This window comes from Eulemur rufifrons, chromosome 8, assembly GCF_041146395.1.
Source record: "Eulemur rufifrons isolate Redbay chromosome 8, OSU_ERuf_1, whole genome shotgun sequence".
Taxonomy (NCBI): Eukaryota; Metazoa; Chordata; class Mammalia; order Primates; family Lemuridae; genus Eulemur; species Eulemur rufifrons.
The window spans coordinates 45,009,318-45,022,840 of record NC_090990.1 but is presented as its reverse complement, the minus strand read 5'-3'; the positions used below and the strand labels follow the sequence as shown (position 1 = coordinate 45,022,840).

General features: G+C 41.9%; 1 pseudogene; it reads left to right on the top strand.

Moving 5' to 3' along the window:
* LOC138389562 (cytochrome P450 2J2-like) overlaps window positions 1-12,308 on the top strand; it is a 32,180-nt pseudogene extending 19,872 nt beyond the window's left edge.
* Window positions 12,309-13,523: the final 1,215 nt, after the last annotated feature.

Sequence of the window (13,523 nt, the reverse complement as noted above, 5' to 3'; positions counted from 1 at the left end):
ATTTTTTTAAAAGTTTGAAAGCTACTGGGTTAGGGTATACATTTGGCTTATGGAATAGAGGCTCCAAAATAACAATGGATTAAAATGACAGAAGTTTACACTCATGTTCACAGCAATATTATTCACAATAGCGAAGAGGAAGAAGCAACCTGGTGTTCACTGATGAGGAATGGGTAAACAAAATGCAGAACATACATGCAAGGGAATATTATTCAGCCTTAAAAAGGAAGGAAATTCTGACACATGCTACAACATGGATAACCCTTGAGTACATTGTGCTAAGTTAAGAATGCTGATTACAAAAACAAAAAGCTATATGATTCCACTTACATGAGTTATCTAGAATAGTGAAATTCATAGAACAGATGGCAGAATGATGCTGGCTAGGGGCTGAGGGACGAGGAAATGGGAAGTTGTTTAATGGATACAAAGTTTCAGTTTTACAAGATGAAAAAGTTCTGGAGAGCAATTGCACAACAATGTGAATATACTTAACCATACTCAACTGTACACTTAAAAATTGCTAAGATGGTAAATTTTATGTTATGTGTATTTTACCCTAATTAAGAAAAATTTTTACATAATCAACAGTAAAAATAAATGATAGAAGTTTATTTATCTCTCAGGTAAAAAAAATCTAATCTGGATTTTGCAAAGCACTTAGGATTTCAACTCCTTCCCACTTGTTGCTGTTGTGTCTAGAATGATGCCCTTGTTGGCCGTCTCTAAGTTGGCTCCGACTAGGCCTGCCTTTCCACACTATGAAGGGAAAAAGCGGAAACACATCCTCTTCATTCAAGGGCTTATTCTGAGGATTGATCATCACTTTGCTTACATTCTATTGGCCAGAACTGAGTGTCATGGTCACACTTAGTCACAAGGGAATCTGGGAAATGCACACTTTAGCTGCACAACCTGGTATCCAGCTAAAATCTTTAGAAAAAGTGAAAAACAGATATTAGGGGACAGCCACCAGTTTCCATCATTTGTTGGGTACTCACCTAAATCAGTTCATGAATACCAAAATATCCTTAAGATGAAGGGAGATTTAGCATCACTCATCAGATGGGGAAACTGAGGTTCAAAGTGTTTAACTTACTTGCATCAGTAAAGTTGTAGAGCAAGAGTTTGCAACCCCATTGGTCATACACCAGGGCCCACTTTCCACTCTTATATACCTCCTTGAGAAATTACAGTCTATACTTCTGCTATGGTCTGAGTATTTGTGCTCCTTCCCCCAAATTCATATTTTAGCCTAATTCCCAGTGTGATGATATCGGAAGGGGGGAAACTTTGGGGGGTGATTAGCTCATGTATGCATTGATGTCCTTATAAAAGAAATCCTAGGGAGCTGCCTTCCCTTTCCACCATGTGAGGAGGCAGTGAGTAGGTGCCATTTACATGTCAGAAAGTGGGGCTTCACCAGGCACTGAATCTGCTGGTGTCTTAATCTTGTACATCCTAGGTTTCATAACTGTAAGAAATAAATTTCTGTTGATTATAAGGCACCCAGGTCGTGGTTTCTTTTATAGCATCCTGAATAGACAATGACAAGATCCTTCTATGAGCACAGTGATCCTGGTTATTGCATTCCTTAGCTGAGCCAGGCTCAAAGAGAGTTATGGAATAGGCAATTTTCTAAAAAAGCCCTTTGAACCATTAAGAACCATTTTATTTCTTTGCAATCTGCTCATTCATTGAAATACAACAGATGAGATCGTGGAGACCATACCTACATCTTTACAGGAAAGCATAAAAGTTTAACAAACCTCTCCTTTTCCAGAAAAAGTACACGCTGAGATTGACAGAGTGCTTGGCCAGGGGCAGCAGCCCAGCATGGCCGCCTGGGAGTCCATGCCCTACACCAATGCCGTGATCCATGAGGTGCAGAGGATGGGCAACATCATCCCCCTGAATGTGCCCCGGGAAGTGACAGTCGATACCACCTTGGCTGGGTACCACCTGCCCAAGGTAAGTAGACACTCTTGGCCTCAGATCTTCAGGTGCCTCTTTGAGAAGGTGGAAATATGAACTTCATAATTGACATGTATTCTTGTCCTGAAGAGTCACATAAATGGGGAGAAATCTGTATTATGGGGGTTATAATACTAGTTTTTTCTCCATGTATGCTCTTTAAAATGTTAGTTTAACTAGATATTAAATGGTATTTTGTGAAGTGGAGAAGGGAGGATTCCAGGCCAAATGTGTTTAGGCAAAGACTGGCTTTCCTTTGCTGTGGGGCTTTCAGCATTTTCACTATGCTAAAGTGAGTTGTGAGTCTCTGTGGGCTCATCAGGCAGCAGCTCTAGGTCAGACTTTGCCACAGATGCCTTTCCTTTGCCTTGGTAGAACATCTCACAGGACTAGGGTCCTGGCCAGACTTGGGAAAAATTCTGCTTCCCAGTCCTGGGGTTACAGAATATGAGAATGTAAAAAGACATTTGACACCAACTGGGCCAAGATCACATTTATGCTGGTGTTTCTAACATAATATCCCCACAGGTATTGTTCTACTTTTCATTGACAGCCTCATGTTGGGGAACTTCCTACCTCACAAGGAAGCCAATCCCAGTGTGTGTAGAATTAAGTATTAGAAAGGAGACAAAGGAGTGAACACTTGATTCTGTGTCATGGATCTAGCCTCTTTCAAAATGTCTTACTCAGTTCTCAGAATAACTCTGTTTTTCCTGTTTTATGGATTGGGAAGTCAAAGCTTGGATAAATTAAGTTTGCGTGAGATCTCTTATCTACAAAGCAGCAAGAGTTAGGGATCTATTCTGATTTTTTGTACTACACCATGCTCCCCCCACAGGAGTTGCTTTTCTTTGAAATTAAAGGCATCTCCCTGCAATGTTCTCAAGTGGTCCTTGTTAAATGCCCTGTCCTCAAAAAGAGACTATCCTCTCACCCCACCTGCCATTCTTATGATCTCTGCAGACAGCTTTCCTGTGCCCCCTGGTGTCCTCTCTCCACACTGAACCTTTACAGCTCTGCTCTTGCTTAGTCATGACCCTGGCCTGCCTCTATGGCTCAACTCCACTTTGTCTAAGTCCCTCCAAGTATGTCATACCCAGGGAAGATCTCAAGAGGTAGAACCAGAAGAACTTGCCCATTGGATACTGCTTGCTTACTATCCCTTTGCTACTTCCTTAGTGATTGACCGTCTTGTAGGTAAAGGCTGAGGTCTAAATTCCCCAGGTACTGTTTGCATTTTTCTAGCAACCCATTTAACTGCAGGGAATCAGCCCAGCTCAACAGACTTCTTCTAACACTGATTTTTAACGTCAGCTTTAGCAACCATCCTGGGAACAGAAAATCAAATTAACTATATGTACAGAGACTAGAGCCATGCCTTTGACATCAAATTGACCTAGTTCAAGTCATAGCTCCACCCTTTCCACTGCAGGACTCTGGGCATGGCATGTAACATTTCAGAGCTTAAATATCTTCATCTGTAAAATGTGTTTAAACCTACCTCATGGGATCCACAAGGTAAAATGAGATCAAGCATGTAGAGCATTTAACCAGGTCCTTAGTATAGAAAGTGTTCAAAATGGCAGTTATTACTCTTTATTAATTCAACAAATATTCATTAGGCACCTGAAATGTTCAAGACTGGAGTAAGAACCCTGAGCAAAATAATCAGGCAACTGCATCCTGACAACCGTGGTAACTGCCCGCAGGAAAAAACTCACTGGGTTCTATACAGGTGCAGATTGGCAGGAGTGCTCAGGGAAGGCTTCCAGAAGGAAGTGAGGTTTGAGCTAAGGCTTAAAGGATAATTAAGAGTTAGTTAGGTCATAGACCAAGTGGGGAGGAAGAACCTTCCTGGCGAGGCAAACAGCATTTAAAAGGACGTTGAAATGAGAGGACATGTGATGTGTTTGAGAAGCTGAAAGTAGACCACCATAGAGGGAGCACAGGCAGGGGCTGAGAGGCGCCCAGACAGGGGCAGGCGAAGGGGCTTCACCCTGAGAGTGACGAGAAGGTGCTGAAGGGTCTCAAGTGTGAGGGCTGAGCCTGTGGGGTGATGTCACTAGATCATGCTCCAGTCTCACTCTGCTTTCAGGGCATGGAGCAGATTCAAAGGGGGAAGAGGAAAGTGGGCACATCTAGGAGGCTGTTATAGGAAAGTGGCAGCCTAGACTAAGGCAGTGGTGGTGGGCATGGAATACAGGTGACAGAACCAAGAAAAATTGAAAGTAAAATGGACCAGTCTCACTGATGAGTTGGATGAAGGCAGAGTGAGGGAAAGGCTCACTCTAGGGTTTCTTGGCTTTGCTAGTATGCACCTGGCTGGAGAGGGGTCCTCTCACTGGGCTACCTGATGCTGTTATTGGACCTGCTATGGGGAGTGGGGGCAGCATACAGATGTTGGAGGGAAGAGAATAGGAGAAACACAGGTGAATGACACGTCCTTTCCCTGTGTGGAGCTGCCACAGCACTTCATGGCTGGTTCATGGTAGAATGTGGTCTGAGCAGCTATTTCATTATTCTCCCATCCATGCATACACGTCCCCTCCCAAGGCCCACACCGATCTGTCCCTATAGGGAAGATGCATTCTACACTCAAAAGTAGCCAAGCTTCCTGCTCAAACTCACACCAGAAAAATCCAGTCCAATTTCTAACCTGTTCCATGCAAGGAGGAGGGTACTGGGAGTTGGGCTCAGGAGACTGTGGGTAGGTTGGGGAGGGTGACTCAGGCCCTGGCACAGAAACCTGAGGACCACTGGCCCTCTGTGTGGGTGTGTTGGGAGGATAAAGCCCTGCCTGAGTCTTTGCTACCTTTTTTAGAGGACTATGATCCTGACCAATTTGACTGCACTGCACAGGGACCCCACAGAATGGGCCACCCCGGACATGTTCAATCCTGAGCATTTTCTGGAAAATGGACAGTTTAAGAAAAGGGAAGCCTTTCTGCCTTTCTCAATAGGTGAGTTATAATAGACAGGCCTGTGGGAGTCCAGAGTCCCTGTCCCAGCCTCCCCTGCTCTTCTCCCTGCAGTCCCTGCTTTTGCTGGAATGTCTTCAGATGGCCCTGCCCAGGGCCACTCCATCTCCCTAAGGTGGCTGCACCAGGACCCCCTGGCTGGGCAGTGCTCAGCCTGCCCTTCCTTCCCATGCCCTCCCTGCCTTTGCTGGAGCTGTCGGCTTCCCTTGTGCTGTCCTCCAGCACAGTGGGGACAGAGACCCTGACCCCACCTGTCACTCACAAAGAGGGGGACTTCTGCCATCTTTACTGAGTTTTTAAATCTCCCATGTTCATTTTAAGGGATGCCCATTCACATAGAAACAGAGCTGATCTATAATAAGGAGAGAGGGAGGGGCAGGGGAACAGGGTTACTTATCCGCCCTGTGTGCATCAGTCAGTCTCTGATCACCACTGGCTTAACTAGATTGGGTTCTGCTCTATAAGAACTACCTGAAGAATTCCTTTGGATTTTTTTTAAATTTTAAAATCTAGTTAATATATTTGTATGTTAGACAACCTGAAAGGTAGCAAACATGATGCAGTGAAAACTCTTTCTCTCCAGTTTTTCAGCTAGCCAATTTCAAAAGTATATTTTTAACTCATAACATTGTAAAATCAATAACAAAAATTTTTAGTATATTCCAGGTGTTGAGTTAATATGTTGCATGGATTGTTTCAAACAATTTCCCTATTCCTTAGTTTTAGAAATATTTACTGACCATCTATTATGTGTCAAGCATTCAGCCCTAAGGATGTGAGAATGAATGAATGAAACAGAAAACAAAACAAAACTTCCCTCATGGTGCATTTGTTCCAGTATAACCTACTAGGTTCAAATTACTATCACCACTGTCCAAATAAGGAAACTGAGGCTTAACGAACTATGGAAAATCAGTAATAAATTTCATGTGGCAGAGTTAGGACTCAGTGGCAACCAGATTTATCATGAAATAAAGCTTGTTTTCTTCCTAACTATCTACTGACAATAACTAAATGCTGCACAGAACCCACACTGTGGAGAGCATGATAGTTTCCTTAACATTCACTTAAAATATGGGTTGAATTTCTGAGACAGTATCATTTTGCTGCTGTTGACTCTAAGGCCCAGAAAGGGAAGAGACAGAATTTGAACTCCTGTCGGTGTGACTGCAAAGCCCCTGTTTTCCCACTGTGCTGTGCTGCCCTAGGTGTCTGGGCTGATTCTGATTATAAACAGAATCCTTATTCATCTGGTTCTATATCATGTTTGTTCACATTGGACAAGGCACTCCTAGTACATATAAGATGTAGGAATTCCTTCCAGTCTTCCTGTCTATAATAGTTTCAAATTATTGTGTTACAGCACAAAGTTTCAGCTGTATATTTCAATTATTATATTTCTTTCTTATTCCTCTGTTGCATCACATCCATAAAATGCTGAAATGCTAGAAATGTGACCCTCTGTGCATTCCACAAAAATGCTTTGCCTAATGCTTGCTCCACCTGTGATGAGAGGAATCTCATAACATGTTCATGGCTTTGAAAGGAAGAAGGATCCTGTAGGCTAAGTGATAATGGATGCCTCTCCTTCCTATTATGGAAGCTTCTTCCTCATAGTGCCTTCCTCCCACCCCTTGTTGAAAAAAATTCTCTCCTCTGTATTAACCATAGTAGTAAAAAAAAGAACCTGACACACAGTGATTCACTGGTACTTTCCTACTGAGAACTGTGTTACACCCTCTTAATTAGAGACTTGATTTGCAAGCAAATTATCTCATATAATCTTTACAACAACCCAATTGTTAATAATTAGGCAGGAGATGGATTGGTGTTTCTTTTCTTAATACAAGGAAACTAAAAAGGAAATAGAGTTCTTTCTTATCCAATATCAACTGGCAGAACATCACCTAAGACTCTAGTTTTTGTACTGTTAGTCTAGTGCTCCCTCCAGTACACCTAGAATGTAACTTACTTCTCCGTTTACAGGCCTGTCCGTTTTAAGACTCACTGATGTATTCCATATGTACCAATTAACACATTGGCATCAGGGCATTTGGAGCCCCACTTGCCTTAGGTATGGGGGAATGATTCCCAAACTCTGACCAACAACTAACTCACACCAACCATACCTCTCTGTTTCTCAAAAGCAATGCCTTTTGTCTATGCCCTCACATAGACACAGGCACAGGTTCACCCAAGTCATCACACACACCCTGACCTTTGACTTGGGTCATCACTCATCATTTGCCTCTCAAACATTCAAGCAAACACACACAGCACAGACATTCTTGCATTCAAACATGGAAACACGAAAAAGTACTCCTTAGCGAGAAACACAAGCAAATGTAGAGGCCAAGAAAATTCTCAAGGATGTTACTCTTGCCCTTTGGATGTAGGGTCATTTTATCAAGTGTAATGGTATATCCCATTTTGCTATAAACAGATTTATCTGCTGTCTTTGATTACATTACAAAACAAAACCCAATGTGGAATTTGTATCTTATCACTCTAATGTATGCACAGTTCTAGTGTCAGTAATCACGAAAAGAAACAAAATTTGCAAACATATCTAATTATTATAATTTGTGAAACATCTGTTATGATGTTTCTGAAGAGGAATTGAACCATTTATAGCCTTTTATACATTTAGTTTAAGACAGGTATGGGAAAATCTCAATGACGCACATGTGCTTCATCCGGACTCAAGTCAAAAACCTGAATGACGCATATGTGCACCATCCAATGCCAATGCGTAAATGTATCGCTATGTAAGAAACAGTCCAAAACTCTGTGGCTTAAAACAAAAATCATGTGTTATCGCTCACAAATCTACAAGTCAGATATGTGGCTCTGCTGATCTTGGCTGTGCTCTCTTGATCTCTCTGATCTAGGCTGGGAGGTCAGCTTGCTGTAGGCTGATGTAGGATGTTCTCATTTTGGAAAACAGGGCACATTTTATGTTCTCTCTCATCCTTCCGCAAGCCAGCCTGGCTTGTTCACATGGTGGCGGATAGATCTCAGGAGGCAGAATGGAAGTACACGGGCTCGGAAGGTCCAGACGGGGAACGGGCACAACATCACATCCACTGCATTCTGTTGGCCAGTGCAAGTCATGAGGCCATTCCCAATTCAAGGGGAGGGGCAACTGCTGTCATTTTTTGTGGCGAGAGCTATGATGTCACATTGCAAATGATGTGGATCCAAAAAGAGGGGAAAATTGGAGCTGTTTTCTTTTCACCATCTCTCCTTCTGACTGATAATGAAATTGAGCAGTTTGCCTGGGGAGTGCTGCAGAAACTGTGATGGAATGAGGACCAGTTAAATGGAACAGGGATAGGAAACTAAAGAATCCCAGGGGTTAACAAAATGTCAACACAACTGTCTGGTTTCTCCACCACAGCCTCCTCTCTGGCGCACAGGTTTTTTCCTCACTCTTGGTGTAGCACTTTCTAAAGACAGCCTCCCTGAAAGAATGAGGTGTGGGCAACAGTCTCCCTTCTCCTGGGAAAGATGACCAGGTGTGAAATTACTACATGTGTATAATCTGCATCTTTCTATTTACTTTTCCTCATTTAAATTCTTCCTGTTTCATCCATCAAAGCAACAGGCAGCTTCATGAAAGGCAGAAGCCTAGTTCCTCATTTTCCAAATAACATCATTAGATCACAGGAAATAGGGTTGGAAAGAACTTTGCCAGAAACCTAGCTCAGTTCTCTCATTTTACTACTGAGGCAACTGACAGGGTGCCTTTGTGATGGCCGGTTAGTGGGAGTTCCACAGACAGGGTCCAAGTATCCCCAAGCCAAAGATTTGAAATCTAATAGTCCTGGTTTTCATTCTTTTAAAAGCAAATTCATACCTGCTATCCTATTGGGATCCTTGCCCAGCCATGTAACACAGAAGACAAACTATTTCATGTATTTGACAAAGGTGAAAATTTAGCTCTGTGAGAATGAATGGTTCACTCACAGTCACACAGGTAGGCATTGATGGAGCTAGTTCTTTAACCCTCGTTCCTGACTTCCTGGTTCCAGTTTCATCATAATATGTGGATTCTTCTAGGAGAACCTTGGGTATTTACAATATGCTGATATGATATCATTTTAAACAAGTTGCTAATTGTGCTATTTGTGGTGGGTAAAGAGATAAAGATGAGGGGAACAGAGATAAATTAGACACTGGTGGGAAACACAGGCACACAGTAATATAATAACAACATAATCATGAAGCACATTTACATTTATTAAGCATCTTTGCATGCATGATCTAATTTTATCTCCTCAACAACTTGTTACAGGCAAAGGACAAATCTTAGGCATGCAGACATTCATAAATTTACAAGAATATTTAACTACATGGCAAAAATACAAAGTAGCAAAATCAGCATATATTAATAGAATTAACTATAGGAAATAATGCCTATTATGGTGTCAGGGGAAATCCTTACTAAGACAATGAGGAAATGTGGTAAATGTTTATAATAATTTTGTTGGATTCTGGGATTACACATTTTTTATTTTCTTCTTTAGACTATTTTTCCTGCTTGTTTTCCCTTTTTGCAGTGTATATGCATTACATAGGGAGGAAGTAACCTAAAAAATGCACACAGGAGAGATGGTGGTAGACACAGGTGTCAGGTACTTCAGCCCAGACTGGGGCAAGGGTTGAGGGGGAGGGGGACATTCACCTAAGGAGGCGACAGCAGTAGCTTAGAGCAGGTTTCAGAGCACAAGCAAGATGAGGAGGGGTCTGTACAGGGTGGCCTTAGCAGTGATTGGAAATAAGTTACATGGAAGGTATACTGACACGATAACTAACTATATTGAGGATAATGGGAGTTATGGGAGAAAGTTAGAAATAGGGAAAGGGAGAAAGTAGAATGAACTCTGTGGTGTTGGATTGGTATTGGGGGTAATTGATATGAACTGAGATTTTCAATAGATATAGAAATATAGATGTAAATATGGGTATATATACACACATTTGCATATATGCTCACATTATATACACACATATATTCCCCAGCTCTCTCCACTGAGACGGCCTAGAAGAGGCAACATCTGGAGTACACTGAGCATGCCTAATGCCCACATGTTGCTTTCCACATGTCATTATGCACTAAAGTGAACCAAGACTTTTGGAAAAATGGCTAAATTCAGAGCTGGGGAAGAGAATGTATAAGACATACCTGGAATATATTGTAGTGCCAAAAAGGTAGGAAATGTCAGCTTGAATGGGCATCTAATGGCCAAATCTGGAATATATTGAGCATCAAAACAGGTAATGATAGTAACAAATTATAACCATTTGAATGAAAATAAGAACCCCATGAATCCATATTAATGTAAATCAATGAGTAAATAAATAAATTGGGATGAGTGCCACTTACTATCAAGTAAGTCAGGAGAAACAAGTTCTATGTATTATTTTTGCAAATTTTTTGTATGTTTGAAATTATTTCAAAATAAAGGGCACATTATGAAAAGAACCATAGTAAAGAACTCTAATGAGCAGAAAACTATTTTAATAACATTGCTGAACTAATGGTTTTATTTAAAGGTTATCTTTTATTTTTTGTTTTTATTTTTTTAGAGACAGGGTCTCACTAGGTCACTCAGGCTGGAGTGCAGTGCAGTGACCATAGCTCATTGCAGCCTTGAATTCCTGGGCTCAAGTGATGCTCCTGCCTCAGCCTCCCGATCAGCTGGGACTGCAGGCATGCACCACTGTGCCCAGCGAATTTATTCTACTTTGTGCAGAGACAAGGTCTCGCTATATTACTCAGGCTGGTCTTGAACTCCTATCCTGAAGCAATCCTCCCACCTCAGCCTCCCAAAGTGCTGGGATTACAGGAGTGAGCCACCACACCTAGCCAAAGGTCATCCTTTAAATTGTATTATTCTGTTTTTTGAAAATTAACCAGATGAAGTTAATGATAAGCTACTATTCAGCTGTAATGTTTACTATTATCCAGTTGACATTTTAAAATACTTTGTTTTGTGTATAAATTGTTAAATTATATGATCCTTCTGGATTCATTGTGTAGCCCTCACAACATATAAAATAAATTTCTCGTCATAAACACATATACATTTTCACTAACGTCTAGAGACTTTGCTTAATTTGCCCTAATCACATGGCTACAACATGGGAGGAATAGAATTGGACCTCTGTCCTTCTGACTCCAGTTCACCCACACATAACAGGGAGTGGGACAGGACCAGGGCAGTGCTGGGTGTGAGCTGTGGAGAGCCGGACCCAGCCTCGGGCCCCACTTCAGAAGCAATGGCTTGTGTGGGAGCAGGACCACCGTGTATCAGAAGGACTATACAAGGAGGGAGGCTGAGCCAGTTCCAATATAGAGGGTCATCCATGCCAATGAGGACTCCATGATTAAGGAGGGGAACATGGCATAGGGGAAAGATGACGTGTACGTTAGAAACCCTACTCTGATAGTTACTGAATTATATTTTGGACACTTTCCTTTTAAGGATTGGAAAACATTAACACAGAGTTTTATCATGCTTCCTGTCCGCATTGGTCGTTGTTTGTTAAGTGAGTTTTTAAAGCCCTTAGGCTAGACACTCACTTTGTAGGTCAGCCCAGCCTTCCAGTTCTATAATCCCACAACCTTCATCCCGCAACCTCACCTGCCGGACCTCTGAAGGCATCTGACTTTGTGATTCTGGACTTCTGCTTTCTGTTTTTAGGTGAACCCAAGGGGTTATCAGACTTACACTGCTGCCCATAAAGCCCATCCTTAGCTCAGGACTTACAGGTTGTTGTTGAAGATCCCAATCCCACCAGTGCCACCTGGGAGTATAACTCATGTTTTGATTTTTGTCTTTCAGGAAAGCGGGCATGCCTTGGAGAACAGTTAGCCAAGTCTGAGCTGTTTATTTTCTTCACTTCCCTCATGAAAAAATTTATCTTCAGGCCCCCCCAAAATGAGAAGTTGAGCCTGAAGTTCAGAATGGGCATGACAGTCTCCCCAGTCAAACACCGCCTCTGCACTGTTCCTCGGGTGTGACGTTGCAGGGAAGGAAAGGGTGAAGGAAAGTAAGAAGAAATGGCATGTGTTCTGATGCTACTGGTGATTACACAGATGAGAGTGGAAAAAATGAATTGGACCCTGAGGAAAGATCAGAGGAATAGGACTCAGAGGAAACTATATCCAAATCTGAGCTCTGCTGTCTCCTCCAAATTAGCCTTGGGAAAACGTTTATGTGTGAACAATTTACTTTTTCATCTGGCGATGAAAAGAGGATAATGATTCCTTCACTAAAGAAAGTTCTTGTGAGAATCAAAGGAAATAGTGGCCTTTAAGTGATTTATAAACCATAAAGCACATCATAAAAGTTACAGCAGTAATGTGCCTCCATCCTGCTTCCATTGTTAGACATGTATTTGCTTTAGGACTGTTGATAGCTCAAATCAAATTGGTGCAACACAGTCAATAGGATTTAAAAGTGTTCCTAGGAGCAGCCACAGAGGTGAGCCCTAAAAGCTGTCTCATTTGGTCACACTGTGCTTACTTTATTTTGTTCATGACTCAGAATGGTTCTCTGAGAAGTTAGCAAGGCAGGTATTATTCCCTATTGACAGAGAAATCAAGTGTTGTTGAAGCAGTTTCTATGGATGACATAAGGAAAGACTACCTTGGCCTTAGATCCAGGAACAAGTAGAATGTGTCCCCAATTAACCAACCTGGGAAGCAGGTTTGGGGGACAAATGTGGAAATATTTTCCATCCTTAAGAGTGCCTCTTTACCTTAAATCTTCCATCAGATATTGATTCTCTGTTTCACATTGAATTTAACTATGTTGTAGGTGTGATTTTTTTATTACAACTAGATTGTAAGCTTTTGGTGGACCCTGGGAGAGTATTTTATAGCAGGGAATCAGAAAAGTCACATACCTGCTCAACCCATCTGGGTCTGGCTGCTGAGGGGAGACAATGCCCAAATAAGGGAAGGTCAGGTAACACTGATACTCCATGGAGCTTTGACACAATGCCAATGAAGAAAAACGAACAAATTCCCTAGAAAGCAAGGCTAACCCTTATAAAAGGATCTCTGTTTTCCCTAAAGTGGTGTCTTAGTCTGTTTTCTGTTGCTACAACACAATACCTGAGACTGGATAAATTATACAGAAAAGTTTATTTGCTGAGGGTTCTGGAGGCTGGAAAGTCCAACGGCATGGTGGCAGTTTCTGGCAAGGGCTTTTGTAGTGTGTCATGATATGGTAGAAAAAAAGAAGGGCAAACAAACACCTACCAAATAGAGAAAGCATGAGGTCCTGGGCTCACTTTATAGCAGCCCATTTCCTTAATAACTAAGCCACTACCACAGTAATGACATTAATCCATTTGTGAGGGCTTGACCCTCCTGACCCAATCACCTTTCATTAGGCCCCACCTTCCAACACAGCAGCATTGGGAACCAACTTTCAAAATACCCTTTAGAGGGGACAAACACTCAAACCATGGCAAGGTGGTTAGACCTATGTAATTTCAGTAGCCTAAACACAACATGCCATAAAGCCATGGTGCACATCTTCCTGTTTCTTGAGG